The sequence below is a fragment of the Microcebus murinus genome, chromosome 15 (assembly GCF_040939455.1).
Source record: "Microcebus murinus isolate Inina chromosome 15, M.murinus_Inina_mat1.0, whole genome shotgun sequence".
Lineage (NCBI taxonomy): Eukaryota > Metazoa > Chordata > Mammalia > Primates > Cheirogaleidae > Microcebus > Microcebus murinus.
The window spans coordinates 13,823,185-13,848,364 of NC_134118.1; the positions used below are offsets into that span (position 1 = coordinate 13,823,185).

Consider the following 25,180-nt stretch of genomic DNA (forward strand, 5'->3'; position numbering starts at 1 on the left):
TCTGAATGTTGATCTGATAATTTAACTTTTTGATTAGTGTGTGTGTGTAGATACATGTATATATATACACATACACTAAGCTGAATTGAAGATTAATAAAATAAATGAGAGATCCAACAAAGTATAATGATAAAAATAATAGTTAAAGTTTATTCAGCATTGTATACTATCAGGCATTCCTCTTAGAGCTTTATGTGCACTCATCTACATTTTTACAACTCAATGAAGTACTATTACAATCCCTATTTTACAGATAAGGAAACTGAGGAACAGATGTGCTAAATTGCATGCTGAGGTCATGTAGTCGATAAACAGTAGAACTAGAATTCAGGCCCGGGGAAAGGTATGTGATAGATATTGCCAAATTGTTTAATGGCCTGTCAGAAAGACCTTGTCTTTTGACATCATCCTGAAATATCAATATTCTCATTACAGGAAAGTGGCCAATCTGTTTTCATTTTCCTCCATAAAACAGATCTTATATTTTCATTAGTTAATATGGGTGGCTTCAAATTAATAGTAACATTGTTCTGCTTTGTGGCTTCTCAGATAGGTCTCAGAAAACATCAGGTACCCAGAATTTTATTATAAGTTATTGACATTCCTTTGGTGATTCACAAATGCCAGAAAACAAATGCCATGCACCCCAGGGTTTAAAGAAAGACATTGTACATTCTGGATTCAGTAACTCATGTTTCAGGAAAACATAGTATGGAGTGATGACACTCACCCCATGGCCGCTGCCCTCTAGCTCTGTCCTTCAGAGGAAGCACGACCAAGGGTCTGCTAGTACTTTTCCCTCCCTCTCTAAGAATTTCCTCAGGAGAGGATGCTATGATAGCACGTGCCAAGGTTAGCCTCCCTCCCTCCTCTCCTGACTGCGATGGCCTGCAGTACCGGGCCGGTCCTTGGCACGGTCCCTCAGCGCTCACGGTAGGTGCCAGTGGCTGCGCAGTGTGGCAGCAGCTGAGATTCACGCTGCAGCCTGAAAGTTGTGTCTCAGCTTGTGAGCTTACAAGCGTATCCTGTGTTTACAATAAAAAATAAAGCCCCCTTTCCCCTCTCACCTATAGGAGCCCTCAACAAGACAGAAAACGATTTCGGTGGACTGCGACCAGATCCGGCAGAGGGAGGAGGGGAGGGAGGAGGGGAGGGAGGAGGGGAGGCGGCTGAGGAGGAGGAGGAGGAGGAGGAGGAGGAGGAGGAGGGACGCGTCCCTTGGCAGCTCGGTGCACGCTGCGGCAGAGGCAACAGGAGCACCGAGTACCAGTTGCTCAACACTTTATCACTTTGCATTGCTCTTTCTTCTCCCTTGAGTGAATTTCCATTCTGAGAGCGCAGCGCCACAGAAGACAGGTGTGGTGGCGGCCCGTGCGGGGAACGGGGGAGGTTTGGAATGTCCAGCGTGGGAAAGCAAAGGAGCGCCTACTTAGGAGGGAAATAAAAACCGGCCCGGGGCTGGCTTCTCGCTTTCAGGCGTCCCCTCTTGCCGGGGAGAGAGGCGATTTGTGAGGGAGATTGAGAGGGGTGTGTGTTCGTGCTGGTGGCGGCTCACGGGCGTCCCTGTCCGCTCGGAACACCCAGGCTGCTGAGGAGAAGGGCGAGGGGCCCCGGTGGCGGCGGCCCGCCCGGGTCCCGGACCCTCGGCGCCGGGGATTTGGGAGGAGGGGGTCCCCGTCGGCCCCGGTCCCCGGCGGTTGCCATGGTGACGCAGGGTCGGCGGCTCGGCGCGGCGGAGACAAAGCCGCCCGCCCGCCAGCCCGCTCGCTCCTCGCCCGAGCTCCTCCTCCGCGGGCGCCTCCCTCCCCTCTCAGGCGCCGCCGCCGCCGCCGCCGGAGCGGCTCCCGGGCCCTCGGCCGCCGCCGGCCAGGTAAGGCGAGCGCGCCCGCGGCCGGGCGGGGGACGCCGGGGAGGCGGGGGTCCGCCCTTCGCGGGGAGGAAGGGGCGCCAGCGCCCGGCTGCGCCCGAGTCCCCGGGGCGCGCGTCCCCACCGGGAGACGGCTCGTGGCTGTCCCCGACGCCGCCGCCGCGGCCTCCCGCAGCGCGGGACGGCGCCGGGCAGCGCGGGCGCGCGAGCTGAGGGACCGCAAACTTCGGGCCGCGCGGCGCCGGGTGGGCGCGAACCTCCCCCGGGCGCGCGGCCGCCGTCCTGGCCCCAACTCGAGGGCTCGCGGCGGGAGCTGCTCCCGGGCGACGGCGCTGGGGCGCCCGCTTACCACAGCCGCTGACCTCCCTCTCTCTCTTTTTATTTTGGCATCGAGGCTTTTAGGAAAAAGAAAAAAAAGGTATGAAAATATTTACCTTTGGACTTTTCCCATTTCATGGGTTATTCTCTTTGAGGAGGGAATGGAGGGTAGTAGGGGGGGACAAACGAGAGATTTTTACAAATCTCTGAAAAGTGAGCCTGTTCTTAACGCCTGTGGCCGAAGCGTATTGAGGAGGCTTCTGAAGTTCGTTTGGATTTTGATGCTAACTAACGACCTTTATCTTTGGAGGGTGTCGTTGCACCTGTAACTAGATGGGAAAGGTAGTCCGCGTTTCATCCAGCGATACCGGAGTTTGTCGCAGGACCAAGACTTTGTCGCTGAGATACTTGGCACCGATGTCATTGCTTTTGTTTCTGGGACGTCTTGTGTCCATGCTTTAAAGAACTGGAAAATGACTTGTGTTTTTATGTGTAGGGAAGCAATCCAGAGCCCCTGTGAGCGCAGGCAGCCGGGCGGTATTTGCAGCGGTGTTTGTGAGTGTGATGACGGGGTCGCGATGCAGTTGCCAAGGGCATTCGGGTACTGGATAGGGAATTGCTCAAGTGATGGGTACCCTAGTGTTTCCTCAGTGGCCCCAAGCCATGCAATCATTTTGTGATATTTAGTTTGTTGCAGACACAAATTAATAAATTAAAATTGAGATTGCGAAGACTTGTTTTTGGATACTTAGATATTATCTTAAGGATCATAATGTGAAAGAAAACATTCATTTTCAGAAATACAGCTGATCAGTTCAGAAGGAAATTGTATATATGTTAATATGATTTGTTTTAAATCATATTTAAACCATAGGAGGTGGCGTATTGATAACTAGAAAATGTTCAACTAATTGAATTGTGTAACCAACTTAGTAAAATAATGTATAAGTTAGAGTAGGTCATTTAGGGAATATTATATGGAATGAAAGAAATTGTATTTTTGCTAGAAAGTGATTAATGAAAAGAAACTGGCACTGATTGTCTTGAAATGCAGTTAAGTTGATTGGAATTCTGGATATGACAGCTACTTGAGGTGTCAGGCATAGACTGATTATCTAATATTCCTCTTCCCTCTTTCGGGATTTCAACACCTGTTAGCCTGCTGATTACTAGATTTCTCAGTCTGTGCATATTTGCTAGCAATTTTAAGTAATGTCACTTCATTAGAAGATTGTATTGGAAACTAAAGGGTTTAAGTTGCAATAACAATTTGCAGATTATTTCACAATTGGGTTTGTTTTTAAACTGAATTTTACCTGCCGAGGATTCACAGATGCTCTGCTAAATACTCTTTGATGATGGTAATGAAATGGTAGATTGATTAAAATGAAGTAGATCTGTTTTGAGAAGATAACCAGGAGAGAAAATAAGTATTTTCTCATTTAAGCATGAAAGACAAACAGGATATTGAAGCCTAGGCATGTAATATAGACACTGAATATAGTTTCATGTTTTGTACTAAAAATAAATTATTTTTGTGTTCTTTCTGAGGTACCAAGAGTGCAGCTTTCCTTCAGATCTTTGTTAGCAAATCTAACATTCAAGCACAAGGACTATGTACATGCTTTCAGCCGGATGAAACTCTGAATTCTAGTGTTCATATTTGTGTTGTGGCCCATAGTCTGAGTGTTAAAGCATGGAGAGGTCCTTTGTTAATTTAGCACATTAAACATGGTGTTTTGCCTTTGCTGCTAGCTCACACAGGCACAAGATTCAGTATAGTTTGGCATCTTCAAAACTATCATTTTCTGCCAAAAAATAAAGTCATTAAACACAAACCAACAGTCATGTATTGTATGCACTGCTTTGTTGTAGTGGTTTATTTGTAAAAGCTCTGAAGCATGAAATGAAGCTTGTGTCAGTGGAGTGAAAAACAAGAATCTGGCATGTTTGTGTTACTAGTGTTTTGAGGTATGTACATAACCAGATAATGAAGGGAAAAATACTATGATATCCACGTATCTCCTTAGGAAATGTAAGTGGAAAGTGTGCTTTATGTCCATGGTTTAGATTAGCCACCTGGTGGAAGCAGGCAATAGCACTGCACATCCTCAGGTATAAAATGCTAGTCATCACTCACTGATTCTCAGCAGCCTGAGTCTTTTCCTGAATTCCTAGGCTTAAGAGTCTTAATTTGCTGAAGTAAAACTGATTCTGATTTTTGGTTTAAGTTGTAAAATATGGTCTGATACAATAATTTTCACCATAGTCATGCTCAACCTGAAGAATTCTGTAATTTAATTTATGAAACATATCTAAAGATATAAAACGAGCCAAAAATGTCATTTATGTTAGGATTAACCTTAAATTGTGCCATTGTAAATCGGTTGTTTGTAACTGTATAAGCCTGCTTGGGCAGCCTAAAGCCATGAAAGCCTTTATTGGCTGTTTCTGGGTCAACATTCTCTTGCAATTTCTAGTTGCACTGTGATAACATGATTACTGGTTGGTAATTTAGCATCTAGTACAATGTGTTGTAGCATTTATAAAAGCACATTTGTGAAGGATGGTAGTTTTTTTAATGATTTTTTCATTACTAGAACACTTAGGTTTAGATTTGTGGCTGGGGAAAATAATGTGGCCCTGAGACCTCAAGGAAAAATGCTATAAATACAAGGTATTGTTAACTGACCTGCTTTGCATGGCAGGTATTGATCATAACTGCTGTGCTGAGAAAAGGCATGGGAGACACATGGCCATGGTGACAGGAAGTGGTGTTTAGTGACATGTATTATTAATAGTGATTGATAGAGGTTGAACAACTTTTGTGTTTTGTTTTTATGCTCTCAATTAAAATGAACATAGATGAAGCCATTTTGCAAACCACAAGTATTTGGGGAAAATGTATATATTTATACTGTCTGGTACATAATTTGAGTGATATATAAACATAGCTCAAGGTAAATGATTGATTTCCTATGTGCCAATTATTTGTAGCAGTTATATAATTTAGTTTTGGACATCAGTCAACAAATGTTTTTCAAGTGTTTCCTTCTGTATATTTCATATTGCTCCATGAAAGTTATCTCTCAATCATAAGAGTCAACCTCTTATAGTTGAAGAATTACTTGATTTCCAACTGTTATGATTATTTCTTTTATTTTCTGTGTAACTCTTTACATACTATACCCAAATATTCTCCTTTGGCCTAGTTTTTAGCCTGCCTTTTTTTCAGGGGAAAAGTTACCAATTAGTTTTGTAATGGTTTAAACAAAATTTTATATATGCAGAGCTATTTTTAAAATATGATTTGGTTAATTTGTAATTCCACCAGAAAAAATTAGAAACTTAGATAGTTTATGATAGTGAACATTAAAAAAACACAATAATCCTTATATTTCACATTTGGACATTTGTAGAGGTGGTATGTTGGATAAGAAAATTTGGGATCATGTTAGGTGATTGCTTATTTCCTTAAGTGCCTTGAACTCCATCCCTGCTTTTGTTTTTTTTTTTGTTTTGTTTTTTTTTGAGACAAAATCTCACTCTGTTGCCTGGGCTAAAGTGCAGTGGCGTCAGCCTAGCTTACAGCAACCTCAAACTCCTGGGCTCAAGTGATCCTTCTGCCTCAGCCTCCCAAGTAGCAGAGACTACAGGCATGTGCCACCATGCCTGGTTAATTTTTTCTATATATTTTTAGCTATCCAATTAATTTCTTTCTATTTTTGGTAGACACGCGGTCTTGCTCTTGCTCAGGCTGGTCTCGAACTCCTGAGCTCAAACAATCCACCCTCCTCCGGCTTCCAGAGTGCTAGGATTACAGATGTGAGCTACCACACCTGGCCCATCCCTGCTTCTTTACCTTTTAGTCAGTTGAAATTAAAACCAAAGGACTAGGAGGTGGAGGTGGCAGAGAATTAAACGGTGTTTAAAAGGGAGATCAGTATATACTGAGAGGCTGTGGGCTCAGTAGCAAGGGGTTTGGGGTTTAGGGGAGAGACCTCATGATGGCTCTAATAATATCCTTGACACTTTATGGTACAGATCTTAAAACAAAGAACCTGAGGTCGGTTTACCTAGTAGCAGTTTCCAGAGGTTGGCCAGTCATACCACAGTGATGCTGGTCCTGCTCACTCGTCCCCACTTTTCCTCCCAGTTAACTAAAAAGTGACTCCCTTGAACTGTGGCTTACGTGCACTTTGAACTTTGTAAACCACAAATTAAGGCCCCAAAATAAAGGTTTTCTGTGTGGGTAATCTACTTGTGCAGATACATGATTTAGATAATCAAGACAGTAATGGAACTATAAAATAAAACTGTATGTTTGTCTGATATACTTGATGTATTTGAATGAGAAGTTATGTTTCTGTCTATTGTGAAATAATTTCCCTCTCCTGTGACTATGGTCATTCAAAGCAGATATGGTGTTTTACACAATTTGATCACTATGTGATATGTCAGGCATAGTTGTATTGAAGAATTGTTGTTTACTCAGACTCTTGAATTGTAAATCTATAATAGGTTTCTGTGTGGTCTTATTTGGCATTTCTCTTGTTATATGTTAGTTTTCTGAGACCCTTTTTAGTATGATTGCATTAATTTTGATTTCCATCTCTTTTCTATCAACCATACTCTTACTAGTGCTTCTTTCCTGTGAGCTAGGTGCTGTTCTAAGTAATTCACAAATATTAACTCATTTAAGCCTCACAAGAACCCTATGAGGCAGGTACTATTATCCCTATTGTATAAGAGGACACTGATATGATCTTTCTCTGTTATATTAAACTAAAGGTACAAAAAATATAACAGAATCCTAGCTTTATGTCAAGGAATACAGCAAGCTTTATTTTCTATTCACTGATATGAACTAAGTGTAGAAATAATGGAACTAATTATTATACTTAGGCTTTTTTCCCTTATCTTATTCTGTCTTTTTAAATAAAAAGAAACAAAACCTAAAGTGATAAAACAAGCATTTCTTCATAGCATATTGTGATATGTACCAGTGTTCTTTTCTGTACATAGAATCTAGGCTAGCTTAATTTACAAAAAAGATACTCTCTGAAAGTAGTTCTTTGATTTCTTATTTGTATTCATATATTAAAAGAATAGTTAGCCCAGCATATCTGTGGGTTTCACATCTGCAGATTTAACTGACCATAGATTGGAAATATTTGGGAAAAAAGCAATAAAGAATAACAATACAGCAATAAAAATAATGCAAATTAAAAAACACAATATAATAACTATATAGCATTTATACTGCATCAGGTATTATTAGCAATCTCGATATGATTTAAAGTATGTGGGAGGATATGAATTGGTTATATGCAAATACTGTACCATTGTATATGAGGGACTTGAGCATCCTGGGATTTTGGTATCTTAGGGGGTTCTGGAATCAGTCTGCCATGGATACTGAGGGATGACCACATATTTTCTGTGGTGTTGGTCTTGCTATATACGTGTAAATCTAACTTGGAAATGTTTATCCATTTGCATTGCCTCATGGGGTTATCCTTAATCTGGGCTCACCTGTTCTTTCCTTGGCTACCTCTTACCTGTGCTAAGGACTAAATGATACTACCTTCTCACTCTCTTTCTCCCAATAGAATTGTGAATTACATCTCCCCACACAATGTAACACATGTTCTTACTGTCTCTGTAAAAGAATGATTAAACATTTTAATTCCAAGGTCCTTTCTTATATAAGCTATATAAAAGTAGAATTAAATAAGAGGTGTATATAAAAACAAGTAATTAAACATGGTTCTGTAGATTCTTTTAATAATAAATATTATGATAGCTACCATTTATTGAGCCTTTACTTGGTGCCAGGCACTTTATTAGGTATGCTATACAAGCTGTCTCTTTTGATCATCATTATAACTTGTCTCTTCATCTATAAAAGGCTAATAAATAGCTTATTCCAAATTGCAGGAGTTGGTAAATTTAAAAAAATGATTTGTGTGGATACACCACAATCTGAATTTGACTATGATTGCTTTGTTAATTACTAGCAGACAATGCCTTCCTGCTGCAGTGAAGATGCTTTTTAGATTATGTCTGCTTTGGAAACAGTGGCAGTGGAGGACTGCCTGGTGGGGCAGATTCAGAACAGCAGGTATGGTCCGCTTAGAAGGAGGAAGAAGTTCTCGGGAGGTAGCCAAGAAAAAGACATCCTTGTTTATGCTTATTGCTGCAGACTTCAGGTGGGGTTTTGGAGTAGAAGGAGGGAGAGAACCTTTATCCTCAAATCTGTTTTTAGAATTAAAACCAAAATTAAATGGAGTTATCTTCTATCTCTTGAATTTATTTTGTTTTATTAATATTTAAACTTTCCTGGATTGATTGGGAATGAGCATGAGAAAGGGCTACATGGGGTGGTATAGGAGGAAAAGAAGTGAAATGGGAAGTGACTCAGTAAATGTCATATACCCTAGGCTGGAATTCTGTGAGGTTCAGAGCAACATGTTCTTTGTTACAGTTGGAGAGAGTTCCTTGTCTTAGGATGTTGGAGGTCTGGGGTGTGGGGTCAAGGATGAAGTTAGAAATCTGGAAAGCTGTTTTTGTTTGAGTCCTTCCCCTGTACAACATGGGGTTTTCCTGGGATTTCTGGTGCAAACCTTTCTTGATAACTACTAGGGAAAAAAAGGAACAAGAGACTTAGTTAAAATCTTAACAGCATGTAAAAACTTGCTTTTATGCATACCTAATTATTTCTGTCAAGCGTGCTTTTTTTCATGTTCAAGGGCAATATGAGAAGTCAGACAGCCTGGATTTGAATTTTGGCTCTGCCACTTTTTAGCTATTTGACCCTGGGGAAGCTACTTCATCTCTCTGTACTATCACTTCATTATCACAATGGACTGAATGTTTAGTGCCCACCCCACCCATTCATATATTGAAATCCTAACCCTCAAGGTATTAGGAGGTGGGCCTTTGGGAAGTGATTATTATAGATCATGAGGGTGGAGCCCTTATGAATGGGATTAGTGCCATTATAAAAGAGGCCCAGTGAGCTCATTGGCCCCTCCTGCCATGTGAAGACATAGTGAGAAGGCACCAGCTATGAATGGGGAAGTGATCTCTCACCAGATACCTAATCTACTGGTGTCTTGATCTTAGACTTTCCAGCCCCCAGAACTGTGAGAAATAAGTTTCTGTTGTTTATAAGCCACCCAGTTTATGGTATTTTGCTATAGCAATCTGAACAGACTAAGACACAATTACCAGTAAAATGGGGAGAATAATATTACTGTAAATGGAAAAGAATCCACACTCTGCAAAATAATTAGAAGAAGTTTATTATGAGCTGACTATGTGCAACCATGTCTTGGAGAGCCACGCCCAAGAAGCCTTGAGCAAGTGGTCTTGCAGTGGTTGGGTTACAGTTTGGTTTTATACATTTCAGGGAGACAGGAATTACAGGTAAAGTCATAAATCAATACACGGAAGCATACATTGATTTGGCCTGAAAAGGTGGGACATCTTGAAGCGGGGCATTATAAGTTATAGGTGGGTTTAAAGAGTCTTTGATTTTTGATTGGTTGAAGAAATGAAGCTTTGTTTAAAGGCTTGGAATGTCTTAAGATAAGTAAGTCTGTTAATCACAGACAAGTCACTGGACATATACTGGACATAGACTCAAGTGATCTGTTAAGTAAATTGATGACCTGCAGGTGTGATTTAAGCTTTGTTTTGTGTAGCTTTAGGCCTGTTAATGAGTTACAAAGGATGTCTCCAAGAAGAGAGTGGAGTGTGAGGAAGAACGTCTGACCTCCCTTCTCATGGACTCCGTTTTAGGGTATTTCCTGGGCCCCTTGGCCAAGTGGGGCAGGGGGTCCAATTAAAGTTAGCTGGGGGGGCTTAAAATTTTATTTTAGTTCACATTATTATTTAGTTCACAATTTTATTTTAGTTTACACTACTTCACTTGGTAGTTGGGAGGGTTAAATGAATTAATATTTGTAAAGGACTTAATTATTAGTTATTAAGGGTAAGTTTTATGTGGGAAAAGGAAAATTAGTATTCAATTTATTTCTGGCAAAAATAAAAATCCAATTTTCTTTAGGCCTTTAAGTTCAACTTACCTATCTTATTATTCTGTTTATATATCTGGTAAATGTGAGCAATCACCCTCACTTTTTCTGTGACTAAATTGTAATTCAAATTGAACAGATTGAATTCCTTAAATTATCAGTGTCATTTATAAACTTAGTTAAATTTAGACCCTTAAATATTTTAAATTGCATATATAACTTTAATGTATTAGATTTTCTACTTGGACAAATCAGATGCTTATTGGTCAAATTTATGACCCAAATAAGTAAAACTTTCCCAAATAATTAGCAGAAATTCCTTTGAATATTCTATCACCTAAAAATTAATGTTATATAGACATAATCAGATACTCTTAAACATTTAAATCAAAATAAATCACGTCTAAAATCTATCATACATTTTAAACTAGAATCACAGGCTAATCTGTCATTTTGATGTCAGATTCTTTTAAAAATTAAAAACATGACAATCGTGCATAGACTGTTCTATTAATATAAAACATAGTTCTAAGTTTTTCTAAAAAGTATTAATATGAGGCTGATATTCTTCATCATCTCTATGTTTAATTCTAAACCTTCTCTGGATTGAAGGTCACTAGAAGGGAGTTTTTCACCTCAGGTAAACTGGAGGTACCATTCCAGGTGAATTTTTGTTATCATACTATCCCAGATTGATTTGAAGTTGCTGCTTGACAATTTTTTTTATTAAAATATTGTTGCTTATTGATCACAGATTTAAGGAATGCATTCTGCACCTGGGGTGCACATATCTTGGATAATTCTTCCTGTGATATTGATGGACAGGCTTGGCCTGCCAGCATAACAGGAGGCTCCAAACCCTGCTTTTCAGATAGGATTGGTTTTTTTTTTTTTTATTGGTTTTTTAATCTTCAGGACAGTGCTGTCCAATAGGTAATTTTAAGTTTTGGGTATTTATGTTAAAAAAATAAAAAGTAATTCATTTTAACAGTAGATTTTATTTAACCCTATATATCTAAAATGTCATCATAATTTTAACATGTAATAAGTATAAAAATTATTAATGAGATATTCAACATTTTCATTTTGCACAAAGTCTTCAAAATCTGGTATGCAGATTTTATACTTAAAAAAAAATCCCAATTTGATTGTTAAATTTTCAGCCATTAAAATGAAATGTAATACTACCAAACAGTAGAGTTGTATTGGAAGGAAAAATATTTTACATTGTTTCCGTTTCTAAATTTAAATTAATTCAAATTAAATAAAATTAAAACTTTGGTTCCCTAGTTGCACCTGCCACATTTCAAGTGCCCAGTAGCCAACTGTGGCTAGTGGCTGCCATTTTGAGTAGCGTGGCCCTATGCTCTGGATTCAGATCCACTCATCACCCACTTCCTCCTTCAGCCTCGATCTGTGCCCCACTACTGCTTCAGAGATCTTCTTGTACTCAGGTGGATCCTGCATTTCTTTAGCTCACAGTTCTGTGGAAGTTTCAATGACATCTGATTGGTTTGAAAGGCATTTTAATGTCATTTCACTAGATCCAAATATTCTATACTCTTGCATATTTTTCTGAATGACTTTCCCAGCAATTTTTTGTTTGTTTGTTTACAGCAGCTGTAGTAGTTCCAAAGGAGGTACAGTGGGGAAGCTTATGCCATCTCTGTTTCATCACAAGTAGTTTGCCATGTAGAGGGGATTGTGAAGACTTAAATGTGACCCATGTGTGAGCTGACTGTGCTGACTGGCTGTCCTGCTCCTGTTTTCCTGGTCTGTTTGTTATCCTGCCATCCAGGAGATCCAGTTCTGTCTTCTTTTCTCCCCTCAAACCTGTACCACCTCATGCCCCTGTCCCCTCTGCAGATGGCATTGCTTCTAGAGACCTTGCACAGGCTTCCCCCACTGCATCTGCCACCCTACCTGCTTTGAACCCACACACACCACCATCTCTCAGGGACCTTGAGTGGTGGAGTTCCTCTCTGATGCCACCTCCTCCACTTGGACATTGTGTACGACCCTTCCTTGCCCACTCACAAATAATGGTCTTTCTGTATCATCATTTTTTCCCCACTATTAGATCATTTACATGAGTTTCATAACTGTAACATTACAAGCTGTAATTCTGCTCCTCTTAAAAATAAAAAACAAAACCTTCCTTGAACCCTACATTTTTCTTCAGCTCCTGCACCATTTCTCGGCTCTCCCTTATAGCAAAACTTCATAAAAGAGTTGTCTTCACTGCTCTTTCCTATTTCTCTCCTCCCATTCTTGAACCTATTCCAGTTAGGCATTCATACCTACTGCTCGGTTGAAAAGTGCTTCAGAGTGACCTCTTTGTTCCCATATCCGGGGTCAGTTCTCAATCTTCATCTTATCCAACCTATCAGTAGCACAGTAACGTTTGACAAATGCAACTTCTTGAAAGATTTTCTTCATTTGGTGTGTATATTAGCTATTGCCTTAGTAATGCGACATTGGAAATCACCCTAACACTTAGTAGCTCGCATGTAATCTTTTGCTTTGGGGTATCATAGGCCAGCTGCATTTCAGCCGATATAGGGTGAGCTTAGCTGCGTGGTTCTGCTGCAAGCTGTGGCTTGGCTGGGATTGATTCCAGGCTGCGGACTAGGTTTAGACCTGCTTCTTCTGTATTTGTTCTGGGACTCAGGCTGAAGGGACTGCAGCCATCTGGTTGTGGCAGATTATAGGAATAAAAGAGTAAAGTCAAACCACCTAAGCATGCTGGAGGCCTCTTCTTTCATCTCATCCACTAACATTTCCATTGGCCAAAGAAAGTTGCTTAGCTAGGCCTAACATCAATGGGGCAGAGAAGCAAACCCCATCAACAGATGGGAAAGGAAAGGGAGTGAAATTTGTTGGACAATAATCCAGCATATCACATGGCCTCTGGGATACTTGTCTTTCTTGATTCTTTCCCCACCTTGCTGCAAGCTTCCCTGCTTAGTGTCCTTTGCTGGTTTCTACATTTTTCTTCAAACATTGCAGAGTCCAGTCTTTGGATGTTTTCCTTTCTTTGCCCCCAATTCCTAGGTAGTTTCATCGTGTCTCATAACTTTAATATCTTATCTGCTGATGAATCTCAAATTCATATCTCCAACTGAAAACTATTCCCTAATCCCACACTCATGTGGTCTACTAGGATGTCTAAATAAGTCCTTCATACTCAACATATCAAAAAATGAACTCCGGATACCCTGTACTGACATCCTCCCAACCTATCCTCCCAGTTTTTCCCAATTCCATAAATGGCAACCTCATTCTTTCAGTTGCTTCAGCCATACCTGTGGAGTCATCTGAACTTCTCCTCACCGCCCCTTGCCCGTCTTTGAACATACCCAGCCTGTTCTGGCCTCTGGACCTTAGCACTGCTGCTCTCTTTGCTTAGACTGTTCTTCTTCCAAATATTTATATGATTCACTCCCTCATTTTTTTCAGGTCTATACTCAAATGTTACCAGAGTGACCTTCCCTAAGCACTCTAAAAAAATGCAAATGCTAATCTTTTTGTCTCCTGTACTCTTTATCTCCCTTACCTCTTTTTGTGCATAGTACTATTACTACCCGGCACATCATCTAAACAAATAAAAAATATATATACATATATGTTTGCCTTCCTCTTTCCTCTATCGTGTAAAATCCACAAAGAGACTGGCTCTATTTTTTCACTCCTGTATTCTTAGCCTCTAGAACAATGCCTGGAACATAGTAACTGTTTAATAAATATTTCTTGAATGAATAAAAGAATTTTATATGATGCCTATTTCTAGCATAGGAGATTAGTCTTAGGAACACTCCAGAATGTTATATAGAGTTTTAGATTTCCATTGTCAAGCCTCTGCTACTTGGTTTTGTCAAGTGGCTGTCTCTTTAGCTTATTAAATGATCCCAGAGGCGAGCCCAGAAAATGCTATCCTCTATTCTGGCAAGCAGGTAAGAATTATTTATTTGGTAACACTGACGACATCTATAATCACTGAGACACGACCATTTCCATGGTAGAGACTTCCAAATAGGTGAGGGCTTTTAATAAAAAATGTACTATGTGGTTCCCTTCTTTTCTCAAGGCTTTGTAAAAATGGATATGAACCACTTGAAGATAATTTTTGAGGTCTTGCTCATGTTAACATGAATTAGAATTTTTTATGTACAATTTTGGGGGGCTGAAAAATAAAAGGAAAACACCTAAAACCTACTTCTCTATCAGCTTGAATTAACAGTTTGCTTGTAGTACTAATGATAATAACAAATATTTCTGAAAATATGGTTTTCTAAGAGCCAGAGGCTACAAAATCAAATATGTTTAATAGTTCTTTAATTTTCTGTGTTTTTAACTAAAGCAAATGTATTCTGGGGGAAGGGGTTGGACAGCTGTACTTTGTCAAAGCTTTTAGTTATCTCTTAATCACTGAAATATGAATGAGACTGTAAAAAACATAAAATACACCTCCGTATTTAGCCTATGAATTAAAAAAATTCTACTATTTTTTGTATCCTATGGGTATGTATCATTTATAACCTTTATAACCTTTTATATCCTATGGGTATGTATCATTTATAACCTTTTGACTTAGTGCCTATGCCTCTTGGGAAAGTGAACAGACTTACTGAAATCAGTAGGTACTAAAATATATAAATGAAATGAAGAGTTATTCAGTGGTGAGTGCTCCTACTGGCTGGTTTGCCATAGCTGTGCTGTATGTGTGTAAAGAGCCTGGGCTTCCTAGTAGTCGGGTCTGGGTCCCAGTCCTGGGTTTGCCCCTTGTTAAACTGTGGGACCTTTAGCAAGTTAACCTAACTACCCTAACAAGCTTCACTTTCTTCACTACAAAGTGGGATACTAATGTACCTATCATAGTGAGTTGTCTGAAGCATTAAAGGATTGAATGACGTATTATATGTATTTATTATCAGCTTATTTATTATGTTTGTTATTAGCTATGTAATATTCGCTTGAGAAGATTATAATAGAAGTGGATAGTAGTGATTGTATTTTTATATGGAAAGATTACATGACCTTGGCCATAAACTTTTCTAGTATTAGGAATTGAATTGATTTGTGTTGATTAAAAGTATTTTTGTCTAGCTCTAAGAAACAATGATGACATAGCACATCTTATATTTTCCTGGTTAGAGCTGGAACCCATACTATTAAGTGAAGTTTCCCAAGAATGGAAAAACAAGCACCACATATACTCACCAGCAAATTGGTATTAACTGAACAGCACCTAAGTGGTCACATAGGTACTACAGTAATAGGGTATTGGGCAGGGGGGAGGGGGGAGGGGGGCGGGTATATACATACATAATGAGTGAGATGTGCACCATCTGGGGGATGGTCATGATGGAGACTCAGACTTGTGGGGGGAGGGGGGGAAATGGGTATTTATTGAAACCTTAAAATCTGTACCCCCATAATATGCCGAAATAAAAAAAAATCAAATAAAAAAAAAGTGTTTTTGTCATTTAGCTCCCTCCCACATAAGGGATGGTATTTTTATTGGGGTTAGGGTGTACGAGAATTAGAGCACATGATCTTGCTACTGATACCAGTCTGTAGGTGGGAAGAAATCAGATTTAGCTCTACCTCTGAAGACAGGGCTGATAGTGAATAAGTTGGAGGATGTTGAGAAAAAATAAATCTGTTAGGATAATGTAGGAAATTCTTCCGCCTACAAATGGTGATGGTATGAAGTTTTAAAGACCAGGTTAACAACTCTTTCTGTTAAAGCTGTTATAATTCTGAAGGTGTCAATCCTATACTTAGCCTGTGAATTTTTTGGTTTTAAAAGATAATACATTTATTTATATAGTATATCACACATGTAAAATAAATGACACACATACAAGGAAGAGACCAGGAGTTGATGGGCACCAAACTATACGGTGATATAATACTGTTATCTTGTAGGGTTATTGTTAGGATAAATGATGGTTGGATAGATGGATGTAAAGCGTACAGCATATATGATACATAAAAAACACTTAGTAAATGGTAATTCCCTGCCATTTTGCTTCTTTTTTTCCTCTATTGCATGATCTATTTCATCTTTCCCTCCCTAAGAAACAAAGACTTATACTGAAGATCACTTTTAATCATTCCTTTTTTTAAAAATAATTCTGACATTTTACCTTTTTCTTCAACGTCTCTATTTTTTGTTCAGAAAGTTCTTTTATTCCTCTCATCGATTGTGTAGAGTCTTATCAAACATAATTAAAAACTGCTTACGAGTCTACTTTTTAAAAAACATTTAGTAGTGAATGTGTTAGTCTGTTTTGTGTTGCTATAAAGGAATACCTTAGTCTGGGCAATTTATAAAGAAAAGATGTATATTTGAGTAATGGTTCTGCAGACTGTACAAGAAGCATGGCCAGCATCTGCTTCTGGTGAGGGCTTCAGGGCGCTTCCAATCATGACAGGAGGTAAAGGTGTCACCTGGTGAGGGAAGAAGCAAGAGAGAGAGGAGGTGCCAGGCTCTTTTACACAACCAGCTCTCTGTTGAAGTAATAGAGCAAGAACTCACTCATTAGCACATGGAGGGCACCAAGCCATTCACGAGGGATCTGCCCTCATGACCTAAACACCTCCCACGAGGGCCCACCCTCCAACGTTGGCAATCAAATTTCTACGTGAGCTTTGGAGGGACAAATATCTAACCATGTCAGTGTAACATTAAAATGTCAGACACACCATAGCATCAACAATACCTCAATGAGTAGAATCAGGGTTTCCTATTAAACTAAATCTACAAATAAACTTTCATCATTAATATGTTTTATAAAACACTTTTCACAGAGCAGTTTTTTTAAAGATGGGGTGATCTTTGTTAGAATTGGCACGGAAAAATAAGAAAAATGTTAAATTGTGGGATTTATGTTAAATGTGTTGTATTAGCTCTTCTAAAAGTATTACTAATTGAGTAAATTTTTATCTTGTTTTTTTCTTCATGATTTGATTATGAAATAATTCTGTAGGTTTTTTTTTATCTCTTATTTTCACTCAAACCTGACAAGGGTATTAATTTCATTGTGTAATATTTGCCTTTATATCCATACAGCTAACTGATCTTTCCTTAATATCATCATAGCAATACTTCTTTTTGGCACTCTGAGCTCTTTCTTACTCAGTAAGTCAGTTTAAAAAGCAGAAAAGGTAGCCCATGTAAAAATCTCACATTGTAGAGTAGGAAATTTCTTAAGTAAATGTGTTTAGGGATTCTGCTGACTTTATCATTGCATTTATGCAGTTAGTACTTGCTGAACATCCATTACATGCAAGGCATTATGCTAGACGAGGGGTGGGAACCTTTTCATGCTGGAAGGCTGCATTAATTTAGCTATTAATATAATCAAATAAGGCCACACTCAAGAAACTTCAATTAGATGTACTTAAAAATATACATTATTTTGTAAAAATCTAACTACTGTGTACTTAATTTCAAAAAATGAAAACTATTTGTTAATTTTCAAGTTAACCAACCTTTTATGACTTTGTTTTGTCTGCTTTTTGTTGGAAAGCATTTGAATATTTGGTTCCAGCATGGAGGTCCATGATTTCAGTTGATCCTCTAGGTGGGTATCAGTCATTTGTGACCTTAAGGGCATCTTGACTTGGGATGGGTAGGAGAATGTAGATTCTCAGCAATAAGTGGTTGCAAAGCACGAGAGCATTTTTTGGGCATGTTGCTGAAGGCATGGGTATTCTGCATTTTTCCATATTTCTATTGGATCTTTCTTATAATCAAACAATGACTTTAAAATGTCATCTCCTGAAAGCTCAGTCAATTCCATCTGTAGTTCTTTAGGTGACTTGGTGATATCAATTGAGTGAGCTGAAATGCTAATTTGAGTGTGATGTCATGATTCTCAAAGTCAGTGAACCTTTCATTGTATTCTCCAATTAATAGGTTTATAACAGCTGTGTAGTCTTCATATGATTTGCATTTATCATCTCGCTCATCAGTGACCTTTGCTAACTGGGAAAAATCTTCATCTGAAATTTCCTTTTAAAAGAAATGTTTGAAAAAAAAAAGATAGCTTTTTTTCCCGAAATGCTTGGATTTTTTGCCACATATCATGTATAGACTTAGTTTTACCTTGCAAAGAAATATTGAAGTCATTTTGATTTGACATGATATCACACAGAAATGCTGCACTCATATCAAAATCTTCTTTCAATAATTCAAATTGCTGATTCTGTTCTTCATAAAATTTAACTATCTGGTCTTGTAGAGATAAAACTTTGGCTAACACCTGTCCCTGTGATAGCCAACACACTTTATTATTATTTTTTTAAATTTTGAAGCCATTTATATTTTTGTGAAGTGCTTGCTAACAAGTCTATGTTAGGTTAGGATTCCAATTAAAAGAAATGTTTTCACTTGAAAGCCTTCAGGGCTCAGTTATATGTCATGGAGTGAGGAGTAGCACTGAATTTCGTACTTTATTTTTTTTTTTTTTTTTTTTTTTTTTTTTTTTTTTTTTTTTTTTTTTTTTTTTTTTTTTTTTTTTTTTTTTCAGTTTTATAAGGAAGTGGAAGAATTTCGTACTTTAGAATGATCCCACAAATCCACACTGACTGCCTCATCCTTCAACTTTGGCATGTTTTGAAACTAATGATGCCATGTTGCATTTGCCCAAATATAGTTTACAATACTTATAGCTTGTTGCAAAGTGTCACTTAAAGCAGTAGCTTTAGCACAGAGATTTTCCTGATGTAAGAAATAATGAAAAGAAACGAGAGCATTTGGATCTGCTTTTTAAATACTTTTTAAATCTATGCAATAAACCCTCCATGCATTCCTATCATGGAAGGTGCACCATCTGTATGTACATACACTTACTAAATTTACCAAATTCAGTCCAACTTCATGACATTTATCTTGAAAGTTGTTGAAGATATCTATCTATTCCCTGTGTTTTGTTCACATGAGTGCCCAAAGCAAGTAACTCTTCATAGCAAAGAACATCTTTTGTTATGACCTGAATTAAGTATTCATATAAAACCTGTGCTGCGTCAATAGTTACAGTTAATTCATCCAAAGCAATTGAATAATGTATATTTTTCTTTTGAAGTAGTGCATGAAGTTGTTCTGTTAAGTTGAAGGCTAATTCATGCTGTTGATCAGTTATGGTTCTCCATGAAAGAGGTGGTTGTTTGTACTTTGAAACGTTTTTGGGGTCTAAGCATCCTACAACTTTGACAATGCATTCTTTTACAATTTCTACATCACTGAATGGCTTCTCTTTTTTTCCCCAAGTATATAAACTACTCTGTAAGTTGCTTCGGTGGTGTTATTTCCAGGTCTTATTGCTGCTTGAAAGAATTGTCTTTGCTTTTGTTTTTATCTTTTAATTTCTGCAATACAAGCTTTCATGCCTCTCCCTCTAATTTAAAATATTTATGGTCTTTATGAGCGTTATAATGCTGATGAGCATTGCATTTTTTTTTTTTTTTTTTTTTTGAGACAGAGTCTTGCTCTGTTGCCCTGGGTAGAGTGCAGTGATGTCATCGTAGCTCACTGCAACTTCAAACTCCCAGGCTCAAGCAATCTTCTTGCCTCAGGTTCCCAAGTAGCTGGGACTACAGGCACACACCACGATGCCCAGCTAATTTTTCTATTGTTAGTAGATACCGAGGTCTTGCTCTTGCAAGACCCAGTTTTTTGTCATTTGGCCTCATCCCTTAGCATGTGTGATATGTTTGATAGAATGCCAGACAGAGCATTTAAAAAAAAAAATTGTAGAGGCTGTGGATGATGCTTTGTTTTATACTTAATGTTCTGAAAGACAGACACGGGGCAGCTCATTTTGATTCAGTCGAGGATTGAAAAGATTTGATTCTGGGTTCCATTCTTTTGGAGGAATATTTACTTTTGGTTTTTCTTTATTCCTAGGGCCCTTTTAGACATCACAGCTGAAAACTTGAGGTGTTTAGAAGTTCACCTTCCTCCTTGTGAACCTGAACTCCACTTTCTTTGCCCTCAGCCCTATATACTACCAGAAGCTCTGCTTAGTGTTTTAACCTCACATATGCCACCTTGTCTTTGGTTTTCAAGCTTCTTGTGTTGTGCCACTTAGGAATCTTGAAGGGAAATGTTATGTAGAGTGTTGATGTTTTCCTCACTTAGCTTTTCTTTGGGATCTTGGCTCCTCCAGGTCTAGCTGCTTTGGCAAATCTGAATTCAAAGTTTTGAGTGCCTAGCACAGTCAGCCAAAATATTCAAACTGCTGCTCTCTCAGTCCCCAGGCATGCATAGAAATTGGCAAATTCTTTGTGAACAAAGTGGCAGAGAGTGTGAAGCTCATTTCAACGCATTCCCCTTCTTTTCAGGGTCTTAGCCTCCAAGTCATAGTTGCTTTGGTTGCTGTCTAATGTCTTGAACAGTTTTTGCTTTTGTAAATTTTATCCAACTTTGCTTTGTGGAAAGGTTGCTCTGATACAAGCTACTTTATTGTAGCTGGATATAGAACTCCAAAAACATTCGTCAGTGTCATTACTTCATTTGACCTAGGTTTGACAAAGAAATGGTTAATCATGCTATTTTTTCCCTCTAAAGTAGTCATCTATCTTGGAATAAACAAGGAGTCTCTTCAGGATACAATGACTAGACAGGAAAGGTTAAAAAATTATTTTGCAAAATTTGAACTAGGGAAATTCTACTCAATATATATTAATAGCTAAGAGACCAAACCATTCTATATAAAAGGACTTACCAGCAGTGTGATTATAATATTAGTCTTTGAAATGTTTTTTTCCTGAACCAGTTAGTCCTTTATTATTTCTTGTAGTAAAACAAATGTATAAGGCAATTTTATGAAAATATAATAATGACTTTTAGTGTAAATCTTTATTTTTAATTTGTGTAATATTGAGACTAATTTTATTTGAGTTTATTGTTAGGAAAACAAAATATTTAACTTAATTCAATAATGTCAAGTTATTCTTAAGTTTTTAGGGAAATAGCACAGAATGTTTAACTTTTTATGATAATTTCTTTAGAGTTTAATACTTTTTAATATAATATGAAAAGTACAAAGCAGATTTGAAAATAGTTCTTAAGAATTATTAGATCGATGGAAATCATGCTGGTGCATTCTGATATACCAGTGTTACTCTGATATTCTGATGGATAAAGAAACACCTTTAATTATTAATCCTAAGCTATTAACTTAAATATGTTAGGTACTTTTTCTATATGCCACTGTAGTGAAAGACCTATATTATTATGAACTTTAATGACCTTGAGCATTTTTGATAGACATGGATTTTGAATTATTAGAAGCTTACAAATTGAGCTCAGAACATTTTAAAATAAATGGTTTTTAAAGATATTTAGTTTACGCATACATATTTAGTACACTGAAGAATTAAAAAGGGAAAATCAGTTGCTTTCTAGGAACATGGGAAAGAAAACCTTGCCCTATTCTTTGTCTTTTTCTGAAATTTTTGTTTGGTAGATTAGTAGATATAAATAGCTTTGATAGAGCTATTATTATTTAGTTACACATAAGGAATAGTAAGAGCTACCCTATAGGTATCTAAATAGTGAAAATAGTTTCTAAGGTGTTATATACTTTTATTCATCCAAATAAGATGGTATATCTAATAACATGATATATATCAAAACCTTGATAAAAATAAAATGTATGCAATGTAAGACATTATTACCAGGCACATGGATCTTGTTCCTGCTTTGAAGTCCATGATTTTTTGGAGATGGAGATATAGAAATAGGAATTTTTACAGTAAATCAGTTATGCTGCTGGGAAAATGAATATTGAAATGCCAGTAGAACTTTGTACCATTGGCACTTATCTTACTGCATTGGAACAGCTGTAATTTGCATACATACTTGCTGCCTTATTGGATTGTGAACTCTTCAAAGAAGGTGACAATGTCTTGGTCATTGTTAGATGCATGGTACTTAGAACATGTGAAGTATTCAATAAATGTTTGCTAAGTGAATAATGCTGAAGAAAAATTTTGCACCACACACTTATTAAAAATGGCAAGACAGATTTTATTCAGTACTACTGCAGTAGGGAGAGAGACCTCAGTATAACCAGAGCTTAACTGCATAAAACAAAAGGCAGGAGTCCTTTTAAATGATGGGGTGTGCAAAACAAAAGGTACTAAAGGGTGTTAAGGGGGATAGGTCTATGTGGTAAGGTAATCTGGGTTTGTTAATTGGTGTTTATCCAGGAAAAAAACAAACTTCTCTTTAGCACAGGAGGTAGTTTAACAGATTGGAGCAAGATACCCACTAAAGTTAGGCTCTTTTTTTTTTTTAAATTTATTTTTAAATTTCAGAATATTATGGGAGTACAAACACTTGATTACATATATTGCCTTTGCACTGCCCAAGTTAGAGCTACAAGCATGCCCATCCCCCAGACAGTGTGCTCTGCACCCATTAAGTGTGAATTTACCCATCCCCTTCTTCCCCCTCCCACCTGCCGGACACCCGATGAATGGTACTTCCATGTGTGCCCGTTAGTGTTGATCAGTTAGTACCAATTTGATGGTGAGTACATGTGGTGCTTGTGTTTCCATTCTTGTGATCCTTCCAAAGTTAGACTTTTACCCTCCCACAAGAACTGGGCTGCTGCAGAGGTAGCTCTCTGCATGTTTGCATTTCATAGAGGTGGCTCCCAGGTCCTTGAGGAGACATTTCTGGGTGGTAGAAGATTTACATCTCAAAGGCACAGGGAAAGGATTTATAATTGCAAGCTTTCAAAAGTGAATGCTCTAGAAAAGGGTAGGCAGGGTCCTATGATCTGGTGTTGGCTGCAGCAAACAGTAAATTATTTTAGTTTGAGCTTTCTCAGGCAGGCATTTTAAGGGGGCTGGGGTAGATGGCATGGTCTTGAGCTGACAGAATCTATGCTAGTGTTTGTTGAAGTCTCTTAGTGCGAAGGGTGGACGAATGGTTTGTGCTGAAAGTTGCAGTTCTTACAGGCCAAGGCTGAGGCCTGGTTGAGAAGAAGGCTCAGAGAAGCCTGACTAGAATTTGGCCAAGGAGAGAGTCTTTGTCAATAATACAGGGCAAGGAAGGGTATTATTTTATGAGTGGAAATCCAGGATGAAACCAGAAATGGGGTGGAAAACAGGTATACCTATCAGAAGTTAATGTCCAGAACTGGCTAGGGGACAAGGAACTAGTGTCTGGTTCATCAGGCATGCTGTATCTGTTGTTTTTGATTAATCCTTCCAATAGACCTGTGAGATCAGTACTATCTCCATGTTATAATTCAGAGATACAGGCTCAGATGTTTCAAATCACATGTTCAAGCTTACATAGTTAGGAGCCCAACCTGTGTGGACAACCTCTTGAAGCAGCCCTTGGCCACAGCTGCTCTGGGTGGGCAGCAGCTTTAAGTTTCACAGTTCGCATGTTTCCACCACACACATCAAATCAAGGAATGAAAATAAAAGGGAAAATGAGCAAGTGGCTGGAAAAGGGAGCCTGGAAGAGGCTGCAGGAAGGGGTGAGTTTCTTAGGTGGTGGCAATTTCTTGACTTGGATGGAGTTATAGAGTATTCACTTTAAAATTATTCTTTAAATTGTACATTCATGTTATATACTTTTCTGTATGCATGTTATATCTTAAAATTTTAAAAATATAAAAAAAACCTTAAGAGGCTAAAAGTGAATAAAAGGGCTGATGATGAAACAGAAAACAAGAAATCAGAGCAGACAGACATGGGAACTGAAGTTATTGTTAGTGATTGTTGGGATCAAATCCATATATATTTTTTTTTGAGTTTAAATTTCCATTCTTTGATCATCAGCATGTATTTTAATATGTTGGAATTTGCTTTCCTTTGAAGTAATTTACATTAGTATCAGTTAACACTGATAAGCTGCTTACTGTGTGCCAGATCCTAAGAAGAACATTTAGCCAGACTTAATAAACATTGAGTAGTGAGAATATAAGAGTGTTACCAGAGCTTTGCTTGGTCAGGGTAGAAATGCTCTCAGTTGTCACTTTAATTACTGCTAACACTCTAATGCATATGGAAAGGTTGCTCTTAATTATGGAACCCTGTAATGTTGGAGCTGGAAGGTCTTTAGCCTTCAAGCCCCAGATCTTAATTTTTGAGATGAAAAAAGCCATGACCTAGAAAGGTTAAGTGATTTACCCAAGTGATTTACTCAAGATCCCAGAGCCTGTTCATTAGAGAGAGCTGGGATTGGTTAACCAAAAATAATTGTGGCCCAATTTGGGTACTTACCTTCAGATGTTTCATCACAGAATGTATTTATCAAATGTCAAATGTTAAACTGCCACAGTGTTGCTAGTGCATTCTTTTAGAAAATAACCTTAAAAGTTGGAATTGCCCTTAGAGAGAGATGATGGTAACTCAGCAGTGCTGTCCCTTGGAGCCCAGTCAGGTGCCTTAGCAGATCTCTGTTTGAATCCACCAAATCTCTTCTGGGTGACCTCATAATATAAGTTAGGCAAAAATAAAATAACAGCAACACAACCACAACAAAACAACCAATATGGGTAAACAAATAAACCTTTAAAAATTTTTTGTCTAAAATTTTCCACAACAGTATTTTAAAAATTCAAAGATTGATGTATACTACTCTTGTGTTAAAACCTATGAGTTTATGCTGTTTGTGGTGTTGAACAGTAAGCTCTGTTTTCCCCTGTTATTGTATTCCCTCTGTTACTGCTGCTGTGCCTGAATTTCGTCTTGACAGTTTTCCTCTGCCTTTTTGGCATCCCATTTATTCGATTACACTGATAGATCCCTTGGTGTGGAAATAGTGCGTGGCTCTTTATTCAGTGACACAATGGACAGGTGAGTCACTAGTGAAGATGTGGAACAAAGGTGTTAGTACTGCACTGGATATGTGCTCTGGAGTGTGTGTGTGTGTGTGTGTGTGTGTGTGTGTGTGGAGGGGTGGCTGTTAATGACT

At 38.2% G+C, this 25,180-nt stretch overlaps 1 protein-coding gene across 1 annotated transcript in view; it reads left to right on the top strand.

Moving 5' to 3' along the window:
* The first annotated feature begins 2,165 nt into the window (after window positions 1–2,165).
* Window positions 2,166–25,180, top strand: part of RNF182 (ring finger protein 182) — a 58,602-nt gene continuing 35,587 nt past the window's right edge. The window contains exon 1 of the mRNA XM_012753659.2: window positions 2,166–2,285. The gene's annotated coding sequence lies outside the window, so the exon portion shown is untranslated. The remainder of the gene's footprint in view (window positions 2,286–25,180) is intronic.